General features: G+C 41.9%; 1 protein-coding gene across 5 annotated transcripts in view; it reads left to right on the top strand.

The window, feature by feature from the left end:
- Nucleotides 1-20,548, top strand: part of PRKCQ (protein kinase C theta) — a 188,195-nt gene that overhangs the window by 50,487 nt on the left and 117,160 nt on the right. Inside the window, exon 1 of one of the 5 annotated variants that reach the window (XM_025264507.3) lies at nt 2,367-3,030. The exons of the other annotated variants lie outside the window; for them this stretch is intronic. The gene's annotated coding sequence lies outside the window, so the exon portion shown is untranslated. Of the gene's footprint in view, nt 1-2,366; nt 3,031-20,548 lie in introns of those variants that run through there. 5 annotated transcript variants of the gene reach the window in all.

A 20,548-nucleotide genomic window follows, 5' to 3' on the forward strand; every position in this document is an offset into this window, starting at 1 on the left:
AATTTTACTATTTCAAATGAAAGGAAGAAGGGCAAGCCCTTCTCTTTTGAGAACAGGTTAAAGGTGGAGCTAGAGGTTCTCAAAACAGAGAGAATATATCTTCATTAAATATACAAAATCAGGAGACTTCCTAGGCCATCCCATGGTTAAGACTTCACTTTCCAACGCAGGAGGTACAGATCCCATCCCTGGTCAGGGACCTAAGATCCCCCATGGCCAAAAAAAACAAACATAAAATGGAAGCAATAATATAACAAATTCAGTAAAGACTTAAAAAATGGTCCACATTAAAAAAATCTTTTAAAACATAGTAATTGGAAAAAATAAATATACAAAGTCATTTTCTCCTGGAAAAAAATGGTAGATATTTTCTGGTGGAAAAAATAGTATAGACCTCTGGGTCTAAATATCTAGACCCAGAGAGAGATCACACTATTTATTCAAGTACTGGTTTGTCTCAAGACACTTAGCAGTACAGCTAAGAAAGCAAAATATGGAGAACCATCAAACATTCTGCAAGTCCAAAAAGAGACACATGTTTGTTTGGGTGTTTGTCTGAAAACCATCAATAGAAAAGTTCAGGCTGAATTCCAGGGAACTTTAATTCACACACTGCATTCTCTTAGTTTTTTGCAAGATGGAAACAGGATTACATTTTCTAAGAACCAATTTTTTAAAAGCTTGAGCACTAACAAGTTAAGTGTGACGTAGGTTTGAAGTTAGAGTTGGTGATAAGTAATTAAGTGAAGTGCAACTTAACACACGTTCGCAGTGAGTGGATCGGTGCTGCTGTCCTGAACTTGTTAAGACCCCAGTGTACTATTAATATTTATTTGACCTAGAATATTGCTTTGGATATCAGTCGCTGTGTAGCAAATATCCACAAAACTTCATGGCTTAAAACACCACCATTTGATCTGCTCGTGATTCTGTGGCTCAGGAATTTGGCCTGGCTCTGCTGTTCGTGGATTCACACGGGGTCTCTCCTGAAGCTGTGCACAGATCTGAAATGGGATCGCTCATATTGGGTTGGCCAAAAAATTTGTTCAGGTTTCTCCATACCATCTTACAGAAAAACCCAAATGAACTTTTTGGCCAACCCAGTGTATTATATGGACTTCCTAAAGAATCTACCTGCCAATATGGGAGACATGGGTTTGATCCCTGGCTCAGGAAGATCCACTGGAGAAAAAAATAGCAACTCACTCTAATATTCTTGAGTGACATGGGGCAAGGTAGAGAATGGCAATTCTTGAAAATACTCACTCTAATATTCTTGCCTGGGAAATCCCATGGACAGAGGAGTCTAGTGGGCTACAGTCCATAGGGTCACAAAGAGTTGGATGTGACTGAGCAACTAAGCAGCAATAGATGACACTTGGCGGGTATGGCTAGAAGACTGGAACCCTCCAGCTCCTTCTCTTTCTCTCTATGCAGCCACGTTGGACTTCTTTTCATGGTGATTAGATCCTAACAGTAAATATTCTCAATAGACAAAGGCTCAGATCTCTTAAGGGCCAAACTAAGAAGCCACGGAGCATCACTTCTGCTGAGATCTCCTGGTCAAAGCCAGTCCCAAGTCAGCCATGATGACAGGGAGGGGGCTGGGCCGGGGAGCATCGCTGGAGAGCTTTGGAATGGGAGATGCTCTGGCAGCTACCCTTGGAAACACACGTATTTAGGCTGTGATAGGATAATATTTCACCACCTCACATTTCTTTTCTGAGACGGAACCTCTAGTCTCACTGGTGGCAGAAAAGTCTGACGCAAACAAAAATGGGATTGCCATTCTCTCCCTTGCCCCACGTCACCTGTAGAATAAGATCCAGGCCCTTGACACAGCTCGCAGGTCCCCTGCCTGCCTCTCCAGTCTCCCTCTCCCGAGGGCCTGAGCACCACCTTTTCCTTCCATGCCTCTTGGTTAGCGTAGCTCCATGGGGGACCACACGCTAGAGATGCCCTCTCCCCCTCGCATCCTCACTCGGCCGACCCCTCAGACATCACTGCCTCTGCGAAGGCGCCCCCACCCCCTGCTCTAATTAAAGCATCCTTTCCCCCCTGAGTGAGCGCCCCAGCTTCCTGTACCGGAAGCCACTTCGGCAGTAACAACACCCCCTCTGCCCCGACCACACTGTGAGCTCCTTGAGGGCAGGAATCCGGGTCTCTCTCTCCAGTCCAGCCCTGGGCTTGTCCCCCACTCAGCAGGTGCTCAGTACATAGCTAGGACGTTGGTGTGATCTCCGCACAGGGTAGAGCAGGGGGGTGCCTTGAGGGAAGACCAGAAAACCCCAAACAGGAAGAAGGCGGGTGTGATGAGGAGGAGGTCAGAGCTGTGAAAGTAAGCCTGTGACGGAGCCAAAGGGGTGGACGCAGAACTGCCACCGTGCAGAGAGAGGAGGAGAACAGGCCAGACACACAGAGCCTGAGACACGAGCTTAGCAGCTGAAACAGAATGGTCAGCTAGAGCGCAGTGTTGCGATTAAGAAGGAAGAAGCAGGGAGGAAGCTGGCATCAGACCTGGCTGTGTGCATTCATGGAGATACTGGAGCAGCACCCCATAAGGGCATCCCATGAAAAGGCGGGGCACCCAGATGCCAAACAGCACCGAACCTCAGCCCTCCTCCGCACACCTTCTCCACAGGTGACTGCCTGGCCAAGAGGGCAGGGGAGAAGTTGGGCAAAGCGACGACGAGGCGGTGCTTACTTCACTTAGGTGCCTGTTGAGTGACTAGCTCGCCTCCACAGCCACACCAACTGCATAACGTGAAAGTGAAACTGACGACTGTTGAACTTGACTCGAGCTGCAGGGGAAGTGGTGCGACTCGGGGGAGGGAGCGGGAAGGCCCACCTTGAACGAGCAGAGCTGCTTTTTGACAAAACAACTCTAAAGGAAGTAATCATTGTGAGAAAATGTTTTCTGCTAAGTGGTGGAAGAAGCAAACATGATCGTCATCCCTTTGATTCTGTTGAATGGATAAACTCAAGACTAATAGTTACAACTAACTTGGATCGAGCTTTTTCTGCATCCAGGTACTGCTCTGATCAGCTTACATCTGTTAACCTACTTGAGTGGGTCGTCTTATTGTCCCCATTTTGCAGATGAGGGAAGAGTTAAACAGCTTGTTCAAAGTCACAGAGCTGCTAAACGGCAGAGCTCAGATTTGAACCCGGGCAGCTTGAAGCTGTAATCTGTGTTCCTGACGCTCCACTTGGCTTAGCCTGAGTTAGGCAATATACTGTATCCACTGACTCATTGTTTTTTAAAAATATTACCGGACAGTAGTGTTAATTCTAAGAAATGAGTTGTGAGACTTCCTTCCCTCCTTATATCAGTTATGGTTTGGGGCATATTTTAAAATGTCAAAGTCTATCATCTGTGGGCCCGCACACACGCACACACACACACACACACACACACGTATATGTTGACTACTGTAACTTGCAAAGAGCTGTTCAGAAGAAAGTGTGTTTAATTAAAAATGAGTGAGAAATGGAGCCAGATTAATCTCCTTTGGTAATAACTTTGAAGTTTGAAATTTGACTTTGTAAGGCAATTCTGGAAATGAGAGGAATGATATATTTTTATGCTGTGAGACATATTTATATTCTTTCTCAATATATGCCTGAGGTAACTTTGTAATCTGCTTTTAAGTCAGGATGTTTGTATATCTATGAAATCACTGGTAAGATTCAAATTGTTTCTGATCCCTTTTATGTCTGTTATTTATTGATTGTTGTTATTTGACATGTTCTGAAGCCCAAGATTCCAGAAAGTTCAAAGCGATATCCTTATTCAAGAAAACACTTGTTTTGCCAATATTTTCCAAAGAATAATGATTTTTAAATCTCAAAGCTCTGTACTCTATTATTTTTCTGGTTGGCTTGCAAAATAACAACTAGAAATATCATAGGTGTTTCATATTTGAGCAAATGGGCAGTTTTCAGAGGTGGAATATAAATGTTAGTCCTGAAAATGAATAAACAGAAAAAATTGTAATAACCACTGAGATGCAGAACGCCCATGATGCATTGTCTTCGGGTAGAAATAAAGCGTACCTATGCTTTCTGGGGCTTCTGTTTTAGCCTTATCTTTCTGACCGTTATGGACCCTTATGCTTCTGACCCTGTGCAACCCTCCTGGGCCAGCACTTGGAGATTTATGGGAATCTCCATAGATTCCCATAGAGGGAAGGAGAAGTCTGTGAATGGTACAGAGGGATTTGTTTTTCCTTGGAGTAGACATTCTAGCAAATCAAAGGGTGGCTGTCTTTGGAATGCTCCTTCCCACCTGATCTCAAAATACCCTCCAATAACCACCTGAAAGTCCTCATTTCTCCCCTGTACTAGAATTCTGCCAGCTAGAAATTTAAGACACACAGATCCTCTGAAAAATGCAAGTACCACTGAGATCGCCTTCACACGTTAGAGTGGCTTAATCAGTAACTTAGAGAAAATGGAAACTTTTATGACTTGGAACAAGCAGGGAATTATTCAGTCCAGAGATAGTAATTGATCCAGCCCTTCATTGATCATTGTCAGTGATGGATGTGGTGTTGGGAATACAGGGGAGAAAAGAGAGCTGAAGTCCTAACCCTCATGGAGGAGAAAGGCATTAAAAATCAAACAAAAAACAGTATGTAAGTTAAGATCATCTAGCTCACGACAGTGCTGTAAAGTTACAGTAAAAAGAATGAAGAATTGAGAGAAATTTCTGGAACCTGGCCTGTTCTTAGATTACTAAGTGCTTGCTTTCTATGGAGTGGGAGGGAGAGCAAAAATATCTGCTATGTGCTCACTGCCATAAAATCATGGGTAAGCATATGACACAGTAATCCCACTACTGGGCATGTGCCCTGAGAAAACCACAACTGAAAGAGACACATGTACCCCAGGGTCCACTGCAGCTCTTTTTGCAATAGCTGGGACATGGAAGCAGCCTAGATGTCCATCGACAGATGAATGGATACAGAAATTGTGGCACACGTATACAGTGGACTGTTACTCAGCCAGATGAATGGATATAAAAATTGTGGTACATATATACAATGGACTGTTACTCAGCTTTAAAAAAGAACACATTTGAGTCAGTCCTAATGAGGCAAATAAATCTACAGCCTATGGTACAAAGTGAAGTAAGTCAGAAAGAGAAGGACAAATATTGTGTATTAGCACATGTGTATGGAATCTGGAAAGATGCCACTGGTGAACCTATCTGCAGGGCGGTAGTGGAGATGCAGACAGAGAACAGACTTGCGGAAACAGTGTAGGAGGAGAGGGTGGGACGGATTGAGAGAGCAGCATGGAAACTTGACATTACGGTAAGTGAAAGAGATAGCCAGTGGGAATTGGCTGTGCGACACAGGGAGTTCAGCCCAGTGCTCTGTGGCTACCTAGAGGGGTGGGAGATGGGAGGGGACATAGGTATTTCTGTGGCTGCTTCATGTGGATGTATGACAGAAACCAGCATAATATTGCAAAGCAATTATCTTCCAATAAAAAATTACCAAAAAAAAAAAATTGGTATAAAGAAAAAGAAGGTGCAGACAAGTCACCGGTGATACAGAAAAGTCCTGTTCTGTCCTTCCCTGGTTCCAAGTGATGCATAACCCTTATTTTCTCTGTTCGTCCATGAGGCCTGCCCTGACTCCTTTGTCACCACTGGGTTTTGGTTTTTTTTAAAGCTGGTACATGCCTGGGACTTAGGTTGTCATTACTTATTTGTTATTTAAATAGATATATGGATTCTGACTATTATGATTCCAATTAGTAAAGAGGGCCTCTACCTTTCCAAAACATCCAGAACTTTTTAATGCCTCTTGCTGCTGTTTTACACACAGGCAAATGAGTAGAAGGAAACTAAAGGACTGTCTAATTACGTCCCACCCCTGCAGCCCAAGCCCCCAGTCTGTCATTTCCTTTCCTTATTTTAACATCCGCGTATTGGAGGGAGCATGCTTCACTGTGCCTGAGAAAGCATGCTTATGTGTGTGTGTGTTAGGTGCTCAGTAGTGTCTGACTCTTTGTGACCCCACGGACTGTAGCCTGCCAGGCTCCTCTGTCCATGGAATTCTCCAGGTGAGAATACTGGAGTGGGTAGCCATGCCTTTCTTCAGGAGATCTTCCTGGCCCAAGGATCGAATCCAGGTCTCCTGCATTGCAGGCAGATTCTTTACCATCTGAGCCACCAGGGAAGCCCTGAGAATGCACTTAACTGTCTAGTTTACTGGGAAAGGAATAACCACTAGTCAGTTTGAAAATAGTCTTTCCCCTCTTCTTTCCCCTAAGGATAAATACTCTTAGCATTTTCTGATCTTAATAATATTGAGATAAAAATAGTGAAGTACAGAATTTTAGCAAGGACAGATGTTTTTAGATTCTTCATTTTAAAATTTATTTTAAATTTTAATTGGAGGATAAGTGCTTTACAATGTTATGTTAGCTTCTGCTGTGCAACAGTTTGAATCGGCTATAAGTATACGCAGATCCCCTCCCTCTTGAGCCTGCCTCCGACCCTCACCCCGCATCCCACCCCGTTAAGTCATCACACAGCATGGAGCTGAGCTCCCTGTGTTATACAGCAGTTCCCACTGCTATCTGTTTTACACATGGGAGTGTATACATGTTAATGGTACTCTCAGTCCATTCCTCCCTCTCCTTCCCCTGCTATGTCTACAAATCTGTTCTGTATATCTAGACCCTTCTTTTTAAAGGCAAGGAAAATGGGGCTTAGATGAGATATTCAGGGTATCACAGCTGGTTGGTGGTGGGAGTCGAGAAAGTAGAAGTTTTCATGACTTCCACTGCTTAATTCTGGCTGCAGAGGAGTCTTAATAAATACCAGTGGTCTCCTACCCCAACCTCAAAAATTGAACATCAACCTATAAAATCTTATTTTTCTCCTGAAACTAAGTGACCATATCATCACAAATGAAACAGACATGGTCCAAGAAATGATGCTCTTCCAGCAAGCAGGGGTTCCCCTAAGAACTTCTGCTCCCAGGGGCTCTCTGGAGTCAACCCATCACCTTTCTTTGTCCAAAGCACTTTCTCAGACTTTCATGCTACACACGCATGACACTTGCTTGCTAAATCATCAGCTTAATTTATTTACCCCATTTCTTTTATCTCAGTTTTCTGGTTGTATTTTATCTAAGTCATCTTTACTTTAGTTGAGCTAAAGCTGTGGTTTTGCAAATTAAATCAGTTGTGGGTTTCTGCATATATCTCCTCTCTGTGTTTACTAAGCTTTTTTTTTTTTTTTTTAACATTATAGGTTCTGTTTTCATGTTACTAGTTGTGTGAGGGAAGGTTTGTTTTGCTTAAGTTTCTTTGAGACAAAACTATTTAGAGGAACACATTTTAAGAAACCAAAATATTTTTAAATGCCTGGTTTAATCGATATCTTTAGCCACAGTTCAGTTTCTTTAAAGTTTGGAAGTTTGTCCATAATGAAGAGATTGTGTGGTTTTTGAGTCTGGACTTCTGGCTGAGAGAAGTTTTATGTTTTTCAACATTGAAGAGATTTTGGAAAGGCAGCTTTTATGGCTAAGGTGGAGGACGAATAGACTGCATGCAAAGACGAGGAGGTTGGTACTAATAAGGGAACTACTGTAATAATCTAGGGAAAAGGTCTGAAGTTGTCAAGCTAAAGGATTAGAGAAAGAAAGAAAGTGAAGTCGCTCAGTTGTGTCCAACTCTTTGTGGCCCCATGGACTGTAGCCTACCATGCTCCTCCCTCCGTGGGATTTTCCAGGCTAGAGTACTGGAGTGGGTTGCCATTTCCTTCTCCAGAGGATCTTCTCCACCCAGGGATCGAACCTGGGTCTCCTCCATTGTAGGCAGATGCTTTACGGTCTGAGCCACCAGGGAAGTCAAAAGGATTGTAGAGTAAGGATCAAATACAAAAGAAACAACAGGATAAAAACTGGTAGGTCTTGTTGCACAGTTGGATGTAAGAGGTAAAAATCAAGGAGTACTCATAGTTGATTCCAATATTTCTAGCTTGGAAGAGTCAGTGAATGGTAATTCCATTGAGCAGGACAGGAGAGAGCAGAGAGGCATGAGCACTGAAGAAAAGGTAGAACTCGTATTTGTTCTGGCTGTGCCTGAGCTGGCAGAAAGACACGTGGAGTGATCCAGTGTGTAGCTGAAACTGTAGGACTAAAGGCGTGCAAATGTAGTTCAAGAAGAATGTCTTTTTGAAGTCATCACTAAGTAGGGGATCACTGAAGCCACCGATGTGGGTGTGATTAGCCAGAAAGGACTCAAGTCGAAACCTGGATGTGTTTCAGAAGTTTAGGTAAAGAAAGCTGAACTAGGAGTGGCTGAAAGAGTGACCACAGAGATGAAAGGGCAGGCAGAGGGGGAAGGACTGTCAGCATTGCTGTGTAATATGGAGGAAGAAGATTAAGAATGAGCCACTGGATCTGGAAATTGGCATCATCCGTGCCCTTGGGGAGAGCCGGGTCAGCAGAGTGGTGGGTACAGAAGGCAAAGGGAGAGGGTAGAGAAGCTGCCCGATGGTGGGAAGGGATGCTTGCTGCTGGGGGAGGGGAGATGCAACTGCATCTGCAGAAGCGAAGTCACAGGTTGTCAGGGATGGGGAATACGAGCACATTTGTGAGTGAGTTGTTGTCGTTCAGTCACTCAGTCTCGTCCGAATCTTTGCGACCCCATGGACTGCAGCATGCCAGGCTTCCCTCCACTGTCTTTGAGGAGTTTGCTCAAACTCATGCCCATTGAGTCAATGATGCCATCCAACCATCTCATCCTCTGTCTCGCCTGGGTTGGAGAGGGGGTGAGATCACAAGGATGGTGGGCGTTGGGCAGGTCAAGGAAAAGAAGAGTTTCCAGGGATGTGGCCCTGGAATGTGATCATACACAGGACACAGCTGGGGGAGAACAGGTGGAGAAGACGTAAGTTGGACCAGAGGGAAGGAAGTTGAGCAGGTTTATGCCTTGAGGCTTCCATCTTCCTGTGAAATAGTTTCATTTGCTGAAGGTGGAGAAGACAGAGTTATGGTTTTGGAGAATAAGGAGAAAAAGTGTGTGACAGCCTACTTAGCAAACGAAAGGAAATGGACCAGGAATGAAATTTTATTAAAATATTGTTAGTGAAGTCAGTAATAAATGCTTAGATTATTTGTTGCTTTTTATTATGCTAAAAGTACACATAGCTTAATTTTTACCATTTCAACCATTTTTAAGTGTAGAATTAGTGGCATTCATTAGCTTTATCATGTTATGCAGCCATCACTCCAGTTATCCATTTCCAGAACTTTCTCATCACCCCAAGCAGAGATTCTGGACAAAATTTCTCCTCTTAGCCACTGGTAATCACCACCCTATCTTCTGTCTCTGAATTTGCTTGTTTTATCTATTTCTTATTATTTGTTGCTTTTAAAGAACAATCCATAAAATAAGATGGAATAACAGGAAGGTAATAATTCTAACTGTAATGTTCCATCGATGGAGGTCCATCTTAAACCATTCTCTATTTTTAAAATCCACTTATAAAGCATTAATGTTATAAAATTGGTATAATGCATTATCCTTAAAGTAACTCAAATTTACTTGGGAACCCCATAAATTCTACTCTGATGCTTTTTTTGACATGCACAAAACTGGATGCTGCAGTTTTGTGCATGTCAAAAACAGTATATTTTTCTCCCATCTAAATGATAGCATAGAATTGCTGTTTGGTAAATATTTTTCTGTTTAGCAATCTGTTTCAGAGGATTGCTTTATTCATCTGAATTTATGTTTTCTGCATTAGGAGTTCCTAAAAATAGCTAATATATGCATCACTTACACAAATGAGAGGTTTTCCTACTAAGATATGCAAATAAATAACCACCCTGCTTTATATGTCAGTTAGAGGTGACAGGAACTGATTTTCACTTCTCAAGAAGCGGCTCAAATAAATCATGGTAGCTCTGGAGTCAGTTATTTTTAATGGAAATAAGCTTTCTTCCCAGTAAAAGTAAATTTGAATGGGATGCGTTAGAAGAAATGCCTTATATGGCAGTCATCTTCCAGCAAAAGTTGACAAAATCCCAGGTGTTCCTCTCCCCATAGCAGCGCACAGTGGATGTGGCCTCAGCAGGTTCCTTCTAAATTTAGGGCTCTCAAGGGAAGTGGCATCAGCCACAGCATTTCCCCAGGCCCTGAAGCTAGCCACTGCCTCTAAATATTGCTGATCAGGCTATCAAAAGGGGAACTATTTTCATATCATTTGCCTACCCCTATCTCACCTCCTCTCATCCAATCCCAACACCCTTTCATTCCTGGCTCAGAGCCTCACTTCTCTCCTAAAGCTGCTGGTGTGGACTTTTTCCTCATCAGAAATTGTGGTGGTGGTGTTTTTCAGTGGCTAAGTTGTGTCTGACTCTTTGCAACCCCATGGACTGCAGCACACCAGGCTTCCCTGTCCTTCACCACCTCCTGGAATTTGATCAAACTCATGTCCGTTGTGGAGAAGGCAATGGCACCCCACTCCAGTACTCTTGCCTGGAAAATCCCATGGACGGAGGAGCCTGGTAGGCTATAGTCCATGGGGTCTGTAAGAGTTGGATATGACTGAGCGACTTACTTTCACTTTTCATTTTCATGCACTGGAGAAGGAAGTGGCAACCCACTCCAGTGTTCTTGCCTGGAGGATCCCAGGGACAGGGGAGCCTGGTGGGCTGCCGTCTATGGGGTCGCACAAAGTCAGACACGACTGAAACGACTTAGCAGCAGCAGCAGCATGTCCGTTGAGTTGGTGATGCCATTAACCATCTCATCCTCTGTCACCCCTTCTCCTCCTGCCCCCAGTCTTTCCCAACATCAGGATCTTTCCTCATGGATTAGCTCTTCTCATCAGGCCTACTGGCTTTTGTTGCTTCATGTGTAAATCACATATCCCAGGCACACTGTCATCCTCTTGAAGTTGATGTGTTTTAATCCATAGAATCATGAATGATCACCATTTTACAGATGAGGACTTTGGCTGCAAGGAGATGAAGTAACTTGGCCTGAGGTCACACAGCTGAATTCAACAACAGATGGTTGAATTGGGTGTTTAAGAGAGGAGAGTGAAATAGGTGTGTTTCTTCCCTAGAATTACTTGAACGAGCTCTGCCAGAGTTTGTCTTTGAGGCTGTTGTTTTTGCTAATTCTATCTCTAACAGACATCTGTTTGTTCTGGAGGCCTTTCTCCAGATATACGTTACAGTTCCATACTTAGTTATCTTCAGATTTTTAAAAATTATCATCACATTTCTTGTCTCCCAGAGATAATCTTGGTTAAAGTTTTAGGTGCTGGAAACTAGTGACACATTTACAGATTGTACATTTCAGAGAGCAATTTGTTATAGTTATAGACAATAACTATACTATAGTCGAAGATGTGTATACACCAAAATGCAGTGGTTCTGCTACTTTGTGCCTATTTTGTAGAAACCTGTGGCAAAGCAGATATCTGCAAGAATGTTCACAACAATATGATTAAGAAAAGCCAAGAAAATTGAACATTGGCAAAAGAATAGATAAAAAAAGATTGCAATATATTTATTTCAGTGAAATTCTAAGGAGCAGTGATTTTCAAGTGTGGTCCAGAGATCCCTGGAGATCCTGTTGACTTCTTTCAGGGTATTTCCAGATCAAAACTCATTTCACAGCATGACTAAGACCTTTTTCACCTTTTCTCTCTCATTCTGTACGGTGGAGTTTTCCAGAGGCCGTGTGTTATGATAGCAACAGACTGAATGCAGAAATAAGAATAAGAAGCCAGCTGTCTTCCATTAAGCCAGACATGAAGGATATTTAAAAAAGTGTAAAACAGAACCATTTTTCTCATTGCCTTTTGTATTGAAAAAGTATGATTATTTAATCATAAAATATGTTCTTATGTTAACTTTGTATAATGGGTCTTATTATTTTAAATTGTTGTTCTTCATTGTTCAGTTGTCAAGTCATGTCTGACTCTTTGCGACCCCCCAGACTGCAGCACACCAGGCTTCCCCATCCTTCCCCAAATTTGCTCGAACTCATGTCCATTGAATCAGTGATGCCATCCAACCATCTTATCCTCTGTCGTCCCCTTCTCCTGCCTTCAATCTTTCCCAGCATCAGGGTCTTTTCCAATGAGTGGGCTCTTTGCATCAGATGGCCAGAGTATCAGAGCTTCAGCATCAGTCCCTCCAATGAATATTCAAGGTTGATTTCCTCTAGGATTGATTGGTTTGATCTCCTTGCTGGCCAAGGGACTCTCGAGTCGTCTCCAGCACCACAATTGGAAAGCATCAATTCTTTGGTGCTCAGCCTTCTTTATGGTTCAACTCTCACATTCATACATGACTACTGGAAAAACCATAGCTTTGACTAGACAGACATTTGTCAGCAAAGTGATTTCTCTGCTTTTAAATACACTATCTAGGTTTGTCATACCTTTTCTTCCAAGGAGCAAGTGTCTTTTAATTTCATGGCTGCAGTCACTGTCCAAAGTGATTTTGGAAACCAAGAAAATAAAATCTGTCACTGTTTTCATTGTTTCCCCATCTATTTGCCATGTAGTGATGGGACCAGATGCCATGGTCTTCATTTTTTGAATGTTGAGTTTTAAGCCAGCTTTTTCATTCTGCTTTTTCACTTTCATCAAGAGGCTCTTTAGTTCCTCTTCACTTTCTGCCATTAAAATGGTATCATCTGCATATCTGAGGTTATTGATATTTCTCCCAGCAGTCTGGATTCCAGCTTGTGTTTCACCCACCCCAGCATTTCACATGATGTACCCTGCATATAAGTTAAATAAGCAGGGTGACGATATACAGCCTTGATGTACTCCTTTTCAATTTTGAACCAGTCTGTTGTTCCATGTCCAGTTCTAATTGTTGCTTCTTGTCATGCATACAGATTTCTCAGGAGGCAGGTAAGGTGGTCTGGCATTTCCATCTCTTGAAGAATTTTCCACAGTTTGTTGTGATCCACATAGTCAAATGCTTTAGCATAGTCAATGAAGCAGAAGTAGATTTCTTTTTAATTCCCTTGCTTTTTCTGTGATCCAACAGATGTTGGCAATTTGATCTCTGGTTCCTCTGCCTTTTCTAAATCCAGCTTGTACATCTGAAAATTCTTCGTTCATGTGTTGCTGAAGCCTAGCTTGAAGGATTTTGAGCCTAATTTTGCTAGTGTGTGAAATGAGTTCAATTGTACGGTAATTTAAACATTCATAGACATTGCCTTTCTTTAGGATTAGAATGAAAACTGACCTTTTCCACTCTTGTGGCCACTGCTGATTTTTTTCAGCATTATTTTCTGATATGGCAAATATTAATTAACTGAATCCACTTAAACCAAAGCTCTTGAGTAACCTCAGTAATTTTTTTAAAGGTAAAGGAATCCTAAGACCAAAAAGTTTGAGAACCACAGCTATAGAGTGAATAAAATGAATATTTGAGATTACATGTACCAAGAAAAATGAATCTCACAAATATAAATGGAATTGCAGAAGAATGTAAATAACAGTTTATATATTGAGTTTTAAAGTCAGTTAAATAGTCTTGAAATTAAAAGACGATTACTCCTTGGAAGAAAAGTTATGACCAACCTAGATAGCATATTCAAAAGCAGAAACATTACTTTGCCAACAAAGGTTTGTCTAGTCAAGGCTATGGTTTTTCCTGTGGTCATGTATGGATGTGAGAGTTGGACTGTGAAGAAGGCTGAATGCTGAAGAATTGATGCTTTTGAGCTGTGGTGTTGGAGAAGACTCTTGAGAGTCCCTTGGACTGCAAGGAGATCCAACCAGTCCATTCTGAAGGAGATCAGCCCTGGGATTTCTTTGGAGGGAATGACGCTGAAGCTGAAACTCCAGTACTTTGGCCACCTCATGCGAAGAGCTGACTCATTAGAAAAGACTCTGATGCTGGGAGGGATTGAGGGCAGGAGGAGAAGGGGACGACAGAGGATGAGATGGCTGGATGGCATCACTGACTCAATGGACGTGAGTCTGAGTGAACTCCGGGAGTTGGTGATGGACGGGGAGGCCTGGTGTGCTGTGATTCATGGGGTCACAAAGAGTCGGACATGACTGAGCAACTGAACTGAACTGAAATAGGCAGAAGAATAGAAATAGATATATAGATATTTATTACATGTATAAAAATGGAGGGAATAATAAACTCTGGCGTCTGGATAGTAGCTCTCTTGGTGAGAGTGTGAAAGCGAATTCAGTCAGGAGAAGAATATTGGAAGCTTCAAATATATTGGTTAGGTTTTCTGTTTTAGGTTGGATTGTAGGTATTGGTTATTCATCAAGTTATTTTTTACATTTTGTACGCCTGAAATGTTTTATAGTACAATTTTAAAACTAATAGCTATATACAGCACAATAACAACAAAAAACAGAGTCCAACTTAAAAAATCAATGAAGGCCATGACTAGCCATTTTTCCAAAGATGATATACAAATGACCAAGAAGTGCATGGAAAGATACTCAATATCATTGCAAATTAATACCATGATGAGATATCACCTAACACGCATTAGAATGGCTAGTTCGAAAAAACCCACAAGTTTTGGTGAGGATGTGGAGAAATTAGAATCCTCGTACTCTGTTGTTGAGACTGTAGAATGGCACAGCCATTATGGAAAAAAATATGGCAGCTCCTCAAAACAATTAAGACTAGAATTACAGTGTAATCCAATAGTCATCCTTGTGGGTATTCATTCAAAAGAATTGAAAGCAGCACCTTAAAAAGATATTTGCTCACCGAAGTTCATAGCAGCATTATTTGCAATATCCAACAGGTGGAAACAACTGTGTCCATTCATCATGCAACTGACAGGTGAAAGGATAAATATAATGTGACACGTGCAATGAGTATTATTAAAAAGAAAGGAAGTACGTCAATAAAAAAGGAAGGATATTCTGACATATGCTATGACATGGGGTTGAATAATATTCTACTTTAACCTTTTTAGGCTTCAACTTTCTCTTCTGTAAAATGGGATCAGTAGCCCGTTCTTCAAAGGTTGATGTGCGGATTTAATGAGAACATGAAAAATGATGGCCAGTGCCTAGCACAGAGCTTTGGCCCATACATAATCATTTCCTTCCCTTTCCTTTCTAAATTATAAATGTCATGAGGATCAGGTAGAAGGAATACACTTTTCTCATTTCCCTAGTTCCTTGTGTCACACATTAGTGACAACATAGTCATTAGCATCGTGTTGAATTGAATTGGAGAAGCTCCTGCTTCAGTCATTTAGAGATCTGTTCCCAGCGTGGTAACAGTGATTGTCTGTTTCACTCTCTCCTCCTCTCCCCCAACAGCCCCTACCACCTGGACATCAATAATGTGAGTGAAAAAGTAGCAGACGTGTCACTCAGGAAAACAAAGCTGATTTGATATGTTAGTTGGATTGGATCTCTGTTAGGTAAGAGAGAATGTTGAATAGTTATCTGATCAATGCAGGTATTGAGGATGAGCAGGAAGAATCAAATTGCAAGTCAAGACCCAGTTTCCAGTTATCTTAATTTGTAATCCTCCTTTGGCCTGAGTCAATAAGAATTAATCACTAGGGAGTTAATTATAGTGTCACTGGTTGCTGTTACCAGTGTGTTGTGGTCCTTGATTAGATGGGCAAATTGGTACTTAAGCTGACGATGTATCATTAGAGAGGCAAGTCCGAGGGAGAATCTTGAGTGCGGTTGATTTCGGTGGAGACATAAAGCCATCCACAATCTTTCTGGAATAAATGTCAAATAGGTGCAGGAGTGAAGCTTAAAACTGGGACTATGACAATCAGTTTAACGTCTTTCAGATTGATTTACCCCCATTCTTTGCTCCAAACCTCTCTCTGAAGCTCTCCCCGAATAATAGCTTAACACATAAATTGTTTGTCCTGAGAATGTTTTTCTATGAGTTAATGACTCTACCCTCAATTCATAATAGAAGTATGCTCAGGGAGAAAAGTCAAATTTTTGGAAATCTGTCCTTAAAAGAATCTTGCCTGTCTAGACTGAGAAAGCAATGGATATAAGTTTATTATGCAGAAAATGTCTATTGTATTGTCTCTTAAGAAAAATTAGGTAACTGGTAGAAGTTTGTGAGTATTTTACTAGTCACCTGAAATAATAGAGCTTTCTCAGTTTTCTGAAAGTAAAGGTGCCATCTGTGACACAGACTAGGCTTCTGCATGTTTGATTGATAGAACTGAACACAGCAGAGCTCAGGGAGACCAACCCCATAATTGACTGGAAAAGAAAGAAATGTTTTGTTTATGCTAAACGAAACCCCGAGAGAAGGAAATGGCAACCCACTCCAGTGTTCTTGCCTGGAGAATCCCAGTGACAGGGGAGCCTGGTGGGCTGCTGTCTGTGGGGTCGCACAGAGTCGGACACGACTGAAGCGACTTAGCAGCAGCAGCAGCAAACCCAGAGAGCAAAGTAATTTGTAGGACTCACAGACTTGGGGGTCTGTCTGAAAATAAAGAAAAGATGAAATATAGTATTATGCAAACAAACCCATTCTTCCTGGGATCTCATCCTCAGCAGTTACACAGGGCCTTCCCAGAGGATAGAGTAGGTTAGCAATTAACTAGGCAGCTTTGGAGACAGAGGAGTGCTAGGTGCCCTGGTCGTGGGTGTGGCAGGTAGGGGCCCAGGAGTGCCTCACATCTTTAGATCTGTCCTGCGCATGTTGATAAAGATATATATTAACTGGATACTGACATTTTTGCTGTTACCCTTTCTTCCAAAACATACATTGTGACTCCTTTGTACTTCTAACTGGAAGGAAATTTATTGTAAAGTAGTGAAGTGTTAGTTGCTCAGTCACTTCTGACTCTTTGTGACTCCATGGACTGTAGACTGCTAAGCTCCTCTGTCCATGCAAGAATACCTCCAGGCAAGAATACTGGAGTGGGTTGCCATTCCCTTCTCCAGGGGTCTTCCTGATCCAGGGATCGAATCTGGATCTCCCACACTGCTGGCAGATTCTTTACCATCTGAACCACGAGGGAAGTCAAAGTAGTGAAATGTCAGAATAAATACTTTGTTTTAAGCACATTTGATTAATTGGAGGGTGCGTAAAATAATTTAAATAGTTAAAAATATGTTGTCTGGGGGCACCCACCTTTAAGAATAGACCCTCTGGCTGCCTGGGGCACGCAGATGCTGAACCCTGGCTCCTTTTCCTTTTCAGCTGCAAATCCTCATGTGAGATGTTTAACCTTGTAACCCATGCCCAGATTCTTCATCTGTAACGTAGAGATGATGATTTCTATCTTGCAGAGCTGCTGTGGGCAATTTTTTTTTTTTTGCATTTCACATATTATTTGTATTTACTTATTTTTATTGGAATATAGTTGTTTTACAATGTTGTGTTAGTTTCTGCGGTCTAGCTAAGTAAATCAGCTATATATGTACATATATACCTTCTTTTTTGGATTTCCTTCCCATTTAGGTCAGCACAGAGCACTGAGTAGAGTTCCCTGAACAATACATAGGTTCTCATTATCTGTTATAATAGATATAATAAATAGTTATTTATACATAACATCAGTAGTGTTTACATGTCAATCCCAACCTCCCAGTTCATCCCACCCCTCCTTCCACCCCTTGGTAACCGTAAGTTTCTTCTCTACATCTGTAACTTTGTTTCTGCTTTGCAAATAAGATCATCTGTACCATTTTTCTAGATCCCACATATATGTGTTGATTGATATACAACATTTGTTTTTCTCTTTCTGACTTCACTCTGTGTGATAGTCTCTAGGTTTGTCCACGTCTCTGCACATGGCACTGTTTTTTTCCTTTTTATGCTGTGGGCATTCTTTTCGGTGGGTATAAAGCCCTGAATCTAGCACACAATCCATAGTAACCAGTCCTAACACGTCTAACTCACATTTCCATTGTAAAAATCTGTCACACGGTTAACATGTCCATTGAAGACTTAAAATAGTCTCAATATATAGCAAACATTTCACCAAAATCTATTTTCCCAAGGTAAATTTCTATCTCTTCCTTACAGAACTTTACATACATCCCAGGTTAATCAGGGACGAAGGGTAGACTGTATTAATGGGGTGTTTGATTTACTATACGAAGGTAAAGTAATAAATGGTATAATCAGTTTTACTCCCCTGAGGGAAAAATGGAAACCTGCTTTGAAACTACCTGCAAACCGTTTGAAAAATGGCAGCCCTCAGGGCTACAGATGACTCCCCTTCCCATAATGGGGAGGACTGGCATGCTGGTTTCCAGGCTTCACAGCCGCCTTCACCAAGACAAACAAGATCTCTCTCCTCTATCAGGAAGGGTGCACTCGGAGCTAATAAGGACCTACTAATTAGTTCGAAGCTAATAAGGACGAACTAGTAAGGACCTACCTTATAGCGCAGGGAGCTGTACTCAGAGATCTGTAATGGCCTCCATGGGGAAAGAATCTAAGAGTGGGTATGTGTGTATGGATAACTGAGGCTCTTTGTTGTACAGCTGAAACTAATGCAATATTGTAAATCAACTACCCTCCAATAAAAGTTTCTTTTAAAAAAAATGAGTCAGGAGGGCCATGAGTGGAAAGACCCTGGCATCTCCCAGGTCTGGCCAAACTGGTCTTCATTCCAGCACTGGTGTGTGTGTATCTGGAGAGCAGCCGTGCCGGGCACACAGTGGCCTCGTCAGAAACCTTCTCCGTTAGGAGTGAGTTTATTTCATCATCAATGACAGTGTTTTAAGTTTCTGGAGGTGTGTGTTTGCTTTTCTTATGTAACCACAAAACAGCGGTTAGTTTCTCTCTAATAGATAAGAGTGACAGAAGCTGCTATTGCCTTTAACATGATGTGTGCAGTCTTATTCTGAGAATGAACTTGGTAAGTTTAGTCATGGCAGACCCAGTTCTGACTTTTTCCTCTCTCCCCTTTCCCAGCACTGGGCTGCCCCGTGTCATTTTCCTCCTCCGTTTGGGGAGAGAAAGACAGGATGGAGGGCTCAGCAGAAAGTGGCAGGAAGCACGTGCCAGGCTGACAAGCCTTTTAGATGCCTGGGCTCCTCCTGCGTGACTTTTTCTTCTTTTCTTTTTAAAACCAAGCACAGCAGGATGTGTGCACACCAATTACTGAGCACACAGAAATGTGGGCTCTGCTATATTGGAGGAACAACTTTCAAAGGACTGAGCCAGAAACTGGCTGCCTCCCTGCCGGGTGTGTAAAGGGCTGTGCTCTCCTGGGGAGAAGAACTGACTTCTTAACCCAAGACTTTCTCAGTGCACAACAGATGGAACTCTTTGTAGGGAAAGGACATGTTGGCAGTGCAGTTTCCTACTAACTTTGGGACCTTCTGCACTGAGGCTAAAAAAAAAAAAAAACAAAAAAACCCTTAAAAAATTTTATTTTATTGTTTTTGGCAGTAACAATGAAAAGAATGTGACCTTCTCTTTGAATACCTTACATCTTATGGGTTATGTACTTTTCCAGCGGGATCTTAGGAATCCCTCAGTAAGCTATGAAATAGGTAGCCTTCATCACCTCCATTATTTTTAGATGAGGAATTTGAAGCACAAAGCAGACAAGTGACCTTGTAACATCAAATTCTTCGGCATTAAGCTGATCTCCTGATGTTTTCTTTTATAAAATATTTTGAAGTGGAGTTGATTTACAATGTTGTGTTAACTTCCTCTGCAAAGCAATTCAGTTATACATATATATTAATATGTTGCTGCTGCTGCTAAGTCGCTTCAGTCGTGTCCGACTCTGTGCGACCCCATGGACTGCAGCCTACCAGGCTCCCCCATCCCTGGGATTCTCCAGGCAAGAACACTGGAGTGGGTTGCCATTTCCTTCTCCAGTGCGTGAAAGTGGAAAGTAAAAGTGAAGTCGCTCAGTCATGTCTGACTCTTAGCGACCCCATGGACTGCAGCCTACCAGGCTCCTTCATCCATGGGATTTTCCAGGCAAGAGTACTGGAGTGGGGTGCCATTGCCTTCTCCATATTAATATGTACTTGTATGTATATTCTCTTTTAATTAATTTATTTTAATTGGAGGATAATTTCTGTACAATGTTGTGATGGTTTTTGCCATATATCAACATGAATTGGTCACAGGTATGTTCTTCGTATTCTTTTCCATATGGTTTGTCACAGGATATTGAATATAGTTCCCTGTGCTCTGCAGCAGGACCTTGTGGTTTATCCATCCTGTATATAAAGGGTTGCCTCTGCTAATTCCAAACTCCCAGTTGCCCCTCCTCTACCCTCCCTTGGCAACCACAAGTCTATTCTCTGCATCTGTGAGTCTGCTTTTGTTTCATTGAAATGTTGATCTGTATCATATTTTGGATTCCACATACAAGTGATATCATATGGTATTTGTCTTTCTCTTTCTGACTTACTTTGCTTAGTATGGTAATCTCTAGGTCCATTCATGTTGCTGCAGATGTTATTTCATTGCTTTTGATGGCTGAATAATATTACATTGTGTATTTAGGGCTTCTGTGGTGGCTCAGTGGTAAAGAGCTTGCCAATACAGGAGACCCAGGTTCGATCCCTGGGTCAGGAAGATTC

This window comes from Bubalus bubalis, chromosome 14 (assembly GCF_019923935.1).
Source record: "Bubalus bubalis isolate 160015118507 breed Murrah chromosome 14, NDDB_SH_1, whole genome shotgun sequence".
NCBI lineage: Eukaryota > Metazoa > Chordata > Mammalia > Artiodactyla > Bovidae > Bubalus > Bubalus bubalis.